The following is a 10,019-nucleotide window of genomic DNA, read 5'->3' as shown; positions in this document are numbered from 1 at the left end:
TTTCAGGGATTACTTTTACAACTTGTCTTTGTAGGAGACCGACTTCGTTAGGTCGTTCTCTTCTAGGTTGTTTTTGTAATCCTCTTTCTTGGACCTTTGTTAGGTCTCTTTCAGGGATTACTTTTACAACTTGTCTTTGTAGGAGACCGACTTCATTAGGTCGATCTCTTCTAAGTTGTTTTTGTAATCCTCTCTCTTGGACCTTTGTTAGGTCTCTTTCAGGGATTACTTTTACAACTTGTCTTTGTAGGAGACCGACTTCGTTAGGTCGTTCTCTTCTAAGTTGTTTTTGTAATCCTCTTTCTTGGACCTTTGTTAGGTCTCTTTCAGGGATTTCTTTTACAACTTGTCTTTGTAGGAGACCGACTTCGTTAGGTCGATCTCTTCTAAGTTGTTTTTGTAATCCTCTTTCTTGGACCTTTGTTAGGTCTCTTTCAGGGATTACTTTTACAACTTGTCTTTGTAGGAGACCAACTTCGTTAGGTCGATCTCTTCTAAGTTATAGCAATTCCTCTTTAATAGGGTTGGCCAAACCTCTTTCCAGGGATTCGCTGATAACTTGGATTGACTTGGTCCGACTTTTTAGTGTCGGCCAGTCTTTTTAAGTTATTATATAGCAATCCATAAGATCTCGTCAGATTCTTTTTGGGATCACTTTCGATAACTTCTTGCATTATTCTGTGTTCATCTTTGCTGATTTGTAGATGGTGGTTTCTGTCCTGGTCGACCTTTAGGTGAATCGGGTTTTCACCTTTGTCGGTCGATCATTCCTATCGAGTTCGTATAGTGAATTTTTTCTTCACTTTCTGTTCGATCCGTTGCTTTATAATCGGACGATGAATGCTTCAGAATAATGCGTCTTGAGAACTTGTAGAATTTCTTAAATGTATTTTATTTAAAGAAAGTGCAAATATATAATACAGGTGGGAGTTTTTCATACCCTTAAGTCGGATTAAATCTCAATCTTGATGCCTCATTAAAAAACCTTTTCAGGAAAAAGAGTGCATCTTGTGATAAGACCTTTATCTAACTATAGTACCTTCTTAGGTTACAGGCATGCCATGATCTGGGGAGTTCTCGTCCCTCGAGTTCGGACAGTCTGTAGTAGCCCTTGACCAAGTACTTCTGTGACTCGGTAGGGTCCTTTCCAGTTAGCTGCCAGCTTTCCTTCTCCGGGTCGAGTTGTTCCGATGTCATTTCGGATTAAGATGAGATCATTCTCAGCGAAACCTCTTGGTACTACCTTTTAATTATATCTGGAAGCCATTCGCCGCTTTAGTGCTTCTTCTCTGATCCGAGCTCTCTCTTGAATTTCCGGAAGTAAGTCGAGCTCTTCTCTTTGAAGTTGAGAGTTGGTTTGTTCATTGTAGTGTACTACTCGGGGAGACCTTTCCTCAACTTCTATTTGAATCATTGCCTCCACTCCGTATGTTAATCGAAATGGTGATTCGTTTGTAGTGGAATGTGGAGTTGTTCGATATGCTCATAGGACTTGTGGAAGTTCCTCGGCCCAAGCTCCCTTTGCTTCTTGTAGTCTCCATTTCAGCCCGGCCAATATGACTTTGTTGGCTGCTTCGGCTTGTCCATTGGCTTGGGGATGTTCGACGGAGGTGAACTGATGTTTTATGTTCAAGTCGGCTACTAGTTTTCTGAAGCCTGCATCTGTGAATTGGGTGCCATTATCCGTAGTGATGGAGTATGGAACCCAAAACCATGTAATAATGTTCCTATATAGGAATTTTCGATTCTTTGAGCAGTGGCGTTAGCTAGGGGTTCTGCCTTGATCCATTTTGTGAAGTAGTCTACCCCTACTATGAGGAACTTGACTTGTCCGGATCCCTGGGAAAAGGGTCCGAGAAGATCGAGTCCCCACTTTGCAAATGGCCAGGGTGAGGTCACGCTGATGAGCATTTTCGGCGGGGCAATGTGAAAGTTGGCATGCTTCTGACATGGTGGACATGTCTTTACAAATTCTGTAGCTTCCTTTTGTAGCGTTGGCCAATAGAATCCCGCCCGTAGTACCTTTTTGGTGAGAGCTTGTGCTCCGAGATGATTGCCACAAAAGCCGCTGTGTACTTCCTCCAAGACTTCCTTTGTATTAGAGGTCGGTACGCATTTTAACAATGGTGTTGAGATCCCTCTTTTGTATAGGGTGTTGTTTATGATAGTGTAGTATTGTGCCTCCCTTTTTAACCTCTTTGCCTCCTTTTCATCTGTATGGAGCGCTTCTGTTTTGAGGTAGTTAATTATTGGGGTCATTGATGAATGGATTTTTGACGGTTTAGAATTTCACTAATGAAATCTCGTTGTAAAGTATAGTCTCTAAACCAACAATAATCCTTTCATACAAAAATTTGTTTGTCACAAGTACAAACCCCTAAAATCTATAAACCGAAGTATTTAAACCTCGGGTCGTCTTTCAAAGGACTTGCAGGGTAGTGTTCTTGTTATTGGTTATGGCATTGTTTATTTTGGGGTTTTGAATGAGAAATATGAATAGTAAATGGTAAGAAAACTTTATTAACAAAATGGTCTCGGCATGGTTTGGTTGTCAAGGGTCTTCATCATTATCACTAGCCACAAGTATGGTAGTTGCAAGGATTAATCCCACTTAGTCATCCTTAAATCAATTAACAAAGGAAAGTCAAGTGAGTTATATCAATCCTAGTCCATAAATCCTAGCTTTCCACTAATTGGATTAATGAAGACTAGAGTTAATGGTTATCAACTATCAATCAATTGGACACTAGTGACTCAAGAAATCCTAAGTCACCTTCTCAAGCCAAGAACATAGAATTCTACTCTAACATCCTCTCAAGCATTTCATCAAACACTTGGAGGGTAATGAAAGAAAGCATTTTTGTTTGTAAAAATAAAAGGAATCAACAACTAACAATTACAAAGAATTAACAAAACAACAATCAACAACATCACAATCACATGAATTATCTCAAATTGCATTATTAAAAGAAAACAAAAGAACAAAAATATCTCAATTACAAAACCTAGAAACAAAATAAGAGAAATTACAACAAGAGGATAGGGATAGAAGGAAGAACCAAAGTGTAGCAATCATCAATTGAAGGTAGAAGTAGAAGGAGACTTGAATTAAACCTAGAACTATGAGATCCTAATCTAACCCTAATTCCTAATCCTAATTCTAGAGAGAAGTGAGAGCTTCTCTCTCTAGAAACTACTTCTAAAACTAAACTATGACTAATGATTAAAAGTATGTAAAGTATGTTCATTCCCCCCTCAATCCTTGGCTTAAATAGCATCAGAAATGAGTTGGATTGGGCCCACAAGGCTTCTAAAATCGTTGGCCACGTGTTGCATTAAGTGGGTCATGTGCCACCATCGGCGCGTCCGCGTACCGTGCGCGTGCGTGCCCCTATGCGCGATGCAACTATGGCATATCTTATATCGTTTCAAAGCCCCGGATGTTAGCTTTCCAACCCAACTGAAACCGCATCATTTGGACCTCTGTAGCTCAAGTTATGGTCGTTTAAGTGCGAAGAGGTCGGCTTGACAGCTTTCCGGTTCTTTTCATTTCTTCATGAGTTCTCCAACTTTTCATGCTTTCTTTCTTCATTCTCTTGATCCAATCTTTGCCTCCTAAACCTTAAATAACTTAACAAACATATCAAGGCATCTAATGGAATCAAGGTGAATTATATTTAGCTATTTTAAGACCTAAAAAGCATGTTTTCACTCTTAAGCACAATTAAAGGAGAAGTTATAAAACCATGCTATTTCATTGAATAAATGTGGGTAAAAGGTTATAAAATCCCCTAAATCAAGCACAAGATAAACCCTACAAATGGGGTTTATCAACCTCCCCACACTTAAACCAAGCATGTCCTCATGCTTAAGCCAAGAGAAAGCAAAGGGCATCAACATTTATTCAATGTAAATAGACTATATGCAACTTAAACTATATGCAACTAAATATGAAATGGTTTTACCTACTTGGTTAAAAATAAATCAATCTCCAAGACATATATGCACAAGTAGGGCCAAGATCATATAACGATTCATGAGTCCTACCAATTCGAATATCAAAATGAAGTTCAAGTAGACTTGCGAGAAGAACCCTCATGAAAGCCGGGAATCAAGGAATTGAGCATCGAACCCTCACCGGAAGTGTTTGCACTCTAGTCGCTCGGTGTTTGGGGTTGATTCTCTCAATTCTCCCCTAATCATGCTTTCCAAGATTTGTTTTTCTTCTAACAATCAACAATTATTCAATGCATGCATACATGTATCATGAGGTCTTTTCTTTAGGTTGTAATGGGGCTAGGGTCAAGGTAGGATTGTATATGGTTAAGTGGACTAAATATTTGAATCTTTCATAAGCTTAGACTTCCCACCTAACCTATGACATCCTATACAATTAAGTTCTAACCTAACTACCCATTTTTCACTTTTTCACATACTCATGTATCCCTTTTCATTTCACAACACTCATGCATTGATTTTATTGAGCTTCACTTTGGGGCATTTTGTCCCCTTTTTATTTCTTTCTTTTTCTTCTTTTTCTTTTTCTTCTTTTTCTATTTTTTTCTTTTCCTTTTCCATATTATTTTTCTTTTCTTTTTCTTTTGTTTTTCTCATTTTTTTCTTTCTACATACAAAAACCTCAATGCATAAGGTTTTACATTTGATCAATACATGAGTATGTACCCAATTCCCAATATTTCCAATAATAATACAAAACTACCCTTTTATTCACCCAATGTCCCAAGGTTCCCACACTTGAATGATACTCACACACACTTGCCTAAGCTAATCAAAGATCCAAATTAAGGACATTTATTGTTTTCCACTTTAGGCTTGTAATGTGCTAAAATAAGAACGAAGTGGGTTAATCGTAGGCTCAAATTGGCTAACAAAGGAATATAAAAGGTAAGGCTATTTGGGTAAGTGAGCTAATGAAATGATGGCCTCAATCATATAAATGCATGAATACACAAAATAATAGACATAAAGAATCAAACAAATCAAAGATTACAACCATAGAAAGAGAATAATGCACACAAGAAGGACGATAAGTGGTTATAAGATGTAACCACGCAATTAGACTCAAATCTCACAAGCTTGTGTTCTTAGCTCAAAAACCATGTTCCAAAATAAATTCTTTCAAGCAAGTTCCACAAATTTTCTTTTTCAAATTGGTAGGGTGCCCTAAAACAGTTTCTTGGGAAAGAAATCATCACCCTAACCAAGTAGTCCTAACAAAAGAAAGAAGTGGTAAAAATATGTACAAATTCTAACTAACATGCAACCTATCATGCAAATGCAATAACTAACTAACATTGGTGTTGAAAAACAAAATTGTTACCCATGGAGATCGGTCGACGACCTCCCCACACTTGAAGATTGCACCGTCCTCGGTGCATGCAAAGAAGGGCAAGGTGGACGGGTTGCTATAATTGATGAGCTCCTCAAACGGTTGTGCGGATGACTTGTTTGTTGCCCCATTTAAAAGCTTTTCCTTTCTCCCTCCTTGGTGGCCAACCTAAAAGGATAGAAAAGGAAAGAAAATTAAGCCTATGACAAAGATATCAAAGCAAATAGAACATAGGCGGGGGTTAATGCCAAGTAGGAGTATGGTTCTCTACTACATGGTAGCTACAACATGTGAGTGAGAAATCAATATAAGCAAAAGGCATATCAACTGATACTTGATGCAAGAGTAAAGTTAAAGCATGGAGAGTATATTGAGTATCAAGATCAAATAAGAATTAACACAAACAAGATTAATGATACGCATGAAAGCATTTAATTCTATCCTAACTCAATGATGAAGCGGTACAAGAAAAAAAAACAAAGGGTAATGAATTAGGAAGGACTAAAGCACTAATCTTGTGTAGTTGTGTGTTGACAAATATTACAATTAATGTAACAAGTCATGAAGCACCAAAACAAATGTAAGAAATTCTCAACAATTGAGTGAGAGAATTCAACACCATTAATAAAATGAGAAATTTAGAAAATAAAATGAGGACAAATTATAGAAACAAAATTAAAATGTAAAGAATAAAAGTATGCAAATGTAATAGACAAAAGGAAATGGAAGAAGAGAAAAAAAAATTTTTTATATATTTTTTATTTTTTTTAGTATTTTATTTATTTATTTATTTATTTATTTATTATTATATTTTTTTTATTATTAAAAAATTTTTTTTCTTTTTTTTTTATATTAAAAGAGAAAAGAAAAAAATATCTTTCAAGAGAGGAAGAAGAAAAAAAATGAGAAAGAAAGAAGAAGAGAAGAGGAAAGAATGAGAAAGGAGGAAGGAGAAAAGCAGGGAGCAAATCCGCGCGCGCGCACAGCGCGCTTACGCGTGGATGAGGTTGGGACAATCCGGCGCGCGCGCACAGCGCGCTCACGCGTGGATGCAGCAGGGACGATCCGCACACGCGCGCACAGCGCGCTTACGCGTGGATGAGCTTGTGCTCCCAGCACAATGCTGGCACAACGCGCGCACAACTCTCTAGTTTTTGTACCAGAAGTTGCGGAAGTGCAATGTGCGCGCGCGCACACAGCGTGCTAGCGCGCCGATGGCCGTTTTTTTATTTTTGCCCAAAAAGCAGAAAAAAATGCCCAAGAGCTCCCTATAATGTCCAAAACTCTTCTTTATTCAATCAAATATCAAACAATTTATAAAAATGCAATTGTAGCTATCCCTTCTGCAGTTCGGAATTTCATACATAGGTGTGGAGTTGAAACTATTGCTCCAAGTTGATTTAACGTTGTCCGACCTATTAAGGCATTGTAGGCTGAGCTTACGTCGACCACGATATAGTCTATCTTAAGTGTTCTGGATTGGTTCCCCTTTCCGAAGGTTGTATGTAATGATACGTATCCCAGTGGCTATACTGGGGTATCCCCAAGTCCGAACAGGCTGTTCGGGTATGCTCTTAGCTCTTTTTCTTCTAAGTCAAGCTTGTTAAAGGCAGTTTTGAATAAGATGTCGGCGGAGCTTCCTTGGTCAATTAATGTACGGTGGAGGTTGGCGTTTGCCAATATGATTGTGATGACCATGGGGTCGTCGTGTCCTGAGATGATTCCGGATGCATCTTCTTTGGTAAATGTGATTGCTGGGATGTCTGGTACCTCTTTCTTGCCTTCGACATGGTATACTTCTTTGAGGTGTCTCTTGCGGGATGATTTGGAGATTTCTCCTCCAGCAAATCTGCCGTGTATCACGTGGACATGTCTTTCCGGTGTGCGGGATGATCGTTCAGATCGTCCGACATCTTCATCCCTTCTTCGTTTTCTTGGTTCTTCGTCCCGATTGGCCAGGAACCGATCTAGTTTTCCATCCCTTACTAATTTCTCTATGACGTTTTTCAAGTCAAAGCATTCGTTGGTGGAATGTCCTCGGACTCGGTGATACTCACAGTATTTGTTCCAATTTCCTCCTCCCCTTTTGCTTTTGAGTGGCCGAGCTGGGGGTATTTTTTCCGTATGGCAGACCTCTTTGTAAACATCTACCAAGGATACCCTAAGAGGGGTGTAGTTATGATATTTTTTATTTTCTCCCCGGAGCGATCTTCCTTCTTCATGGATTCTTTATCTTTATCTCGGTAGGCGGAACCGAACCTCGAGGCTTTCCCAAGTCGAGAATTCTCCTCCATGTTAATGTACTTCTGTGCCCGTTCTTGTACTTCATCTAGGGATGCTGGGGACTTCTTTGATATAGATTGGCTAAATGGTCCTTCTCGTAGGCCGTTTATGAGGCCCATGATGGCAGCTTCTGTTGGTAGACTTTGTATGTCTATGCATGCTTTGTTGAATCTTTCCATGTAGTTACGAAGACTCTCCCGATCTCCTTGCTTGATTCCTAGTAGGCTGGGTGCGTGTTTGGCTTTGTCCTTTTGTATGAAAAATCTGGCCAGGAACTTTTTGGCCAGGTCGTCAAAACTCGAGATGGATTTTGGAGGTAGGTTGTCGAACCATCTAATGGCTGTCTTGGTAAGAGTTGTCGGAAAGGCTTTGCAGCGAACTACATCTGAGGCATCAGTGAGGTACATCCTACTTCTGAAGTTGCTGAGATGGTGGTTGGGGTCCGAGGTGCCATCATACAGAGTCATATCCGGAATTTTGAAATCTTTTGGAATTTTGGTCTTCATAATTTCCCTGGTGAATGGATCTTGATCTTTGTGAGAGCTATCCTCTGGGGTGGATCAAGTAGTTTTGAGATCAGCTTCGAGTTTTATAAGCTTATCTTCTAATTCTCGGCGCCGCCTTATCTCCCGATGTAGATCCTCTTCTTTTTCGCATTGATGTTGGGCTTCTTTCTCAAGTTGCTTTAATCGATCTTGAAGTGCTTCTATCATCCCCGGATTTGATAAATTTTTGTCCCCATTGGATTCCGGAGTATATTTAAGTATAACATCCATGTTCTTGTGCGACGTTCTATCTTCCAAACATGAGTCGTGGTCGTTGTCATGGTTGTCCGCCATGGTATTGGGATGACTTCCAGGTTCCCCGACAACGGCGCCAATGTTCCGAGGGTTACCTGAAACTGTAGGTCAATCTCGGTCGAGATCTTCTGTGTTGGTCGGAACCGACGTGTCCGGCAGGTGTATTGCGGCCAGAGCTGGTGTGTTTGACTTGTGGGACTGAAAGTGCTGCTGATCCTTCGTCCCCGGAGGGTGGGGGTACCTGCAAGGGACTTTGATGCTTAAGTTAGCAAGGGTATTAAGCAGGTATTGAGTAGAATCAGAGTATGAGTTATACTTGGGTGCTCCAGTGTATTTATAATGGTGTGGAGTGACCTTTTTGGAGAAGATAAGTTAGTTATCTTATCTTATCTTTATCTTTAAGTGAGGTCATCCTATCTTCAAGGGAACCACCCTTCTCTTGTAGGCTTGGGCTGCCTTAGGATCTGGGGCGTGTTCCTCTATTTGGGCCCTTTGTTTGGGCTTTCTCGTGACTTGGCCGAGCTCTTTGAGAGGAGGTCGAATTGTCCTGACCTGAAGAGGTCGGTCGCTTTGTCTGTAGAATATCTTGGGTCGGAAAGCTCGACCCAGGATATGAACACCTGCCATTGGAGCAAACAATTTTGAGTTGAAACCTCAACTAGTTGCTCTAATGCAACAGAACTGCAAGTTTCATGGACTTCCATCAAAAGATCCCTACCAGTTTTTAACTAAGTTCTTGCAGATTTGTGAGACTGTTAAGACTAATGGAGTAGATCCTGATGTCTACAGGCTCATGCTTTTCCCTTTTGCTGTAAGAGACAGAGATAGAACATGGTTGGACTCCTAGGATAAGCTGGTCACAGCCTTCTTGGCTAAGTTCTTTCCTCCTCAAAAGCTGAGCAAGCTTAGAGTGGATGTTTAGACCTTCAAACAGAAAGATGGTGAATCCCTCTATGAAGCTTGGGAAAGATACAAACAGATGACCAAAAGGTGTCCTTCTGACATGCTTTTAGAGTGAACCATTCTGGATATATTCTATTATGGTCTATCTGAGTTCTCCAAGATGTCACCGGACCATTCTGCAGGTGGATCCGTTCACCTGAAGAGAATGCCTGCAGAAGCTCAAGAACTCATTGACGTGGTTACAAATAACCAGTTCATGTACACTTCTGAGAGGAATTCTGTGAGTAATGGGATGCCTCAGAAGAAGGGAGTTCTTGAAATTGATGCTCTGAATGCCATATTGGCTCTGAACAAAATGTTGACTCAGCAAGTAAACATGATTTCTCAGAGTCTGAATGGATGGCAAAATGCATCCAACAGTACTAAAGAGGCAGCTTCTGAAGAAGAAGCTTATGATCCTGAGAACCTTGCAATAGCAGAGGTAAATTACATGGGTGAACCTTATGGAAACACCTATAATTCATCATGGAGAAATCATCCAAATTTCTCATGGAAGGATTAACAAAAGCCTCAATAAGGCTTTAATAATGGTGGAAGAAATAGGCTCAGCAATAGCAAGCCTTTTCCATCATCTTCTCAGCAACAGACAGAGAATTCTGAGCAGAGCACTTCTAGCTTAGCAA

The 10,019-nt window shown here is 40.0% G+C and overlaps 1 non-coding gene across 1 annotated transcript; it reads right to left on the bottom strand.

Annotated features, from left to right (window-relative positions):
• Positions 1 to 9,334: 9,334 nt before the first annotated feature.
• On the bottom strand, positions 9,335 to 9,442 carry LOC112713785 (small nucleolar RNA R71). Its single transcript, XR_003158746.1, has one exon. It is a non-coding gene; the product is annotated as a small nucleolar RNA R71 (small nucleolar RNA).
• Positions 9,443 to 10,019: the final 577 nt, after the last annotated feature.

Source organism: Arachis hypogaea, chromosome 9 (assembly GCF_003086295.3).
Source record: "Arachis hypogaea cultivar Tifrunner chromosome 9, arahy.Tifrunner.gnm2.J5K5, whole genome shotgun sequence".
Taxonomy (NCBI): Eukaryota; Viridiplantae; Streptophyta; class Magnoliopsida; order Fabales; family Fabaceae; genus Arachis; species Arachis hypogaea.
Note: the sequence above shows the minus strand (reverse complement) of the source record. Positions and strands in the feature narration are given on the sequence as shown.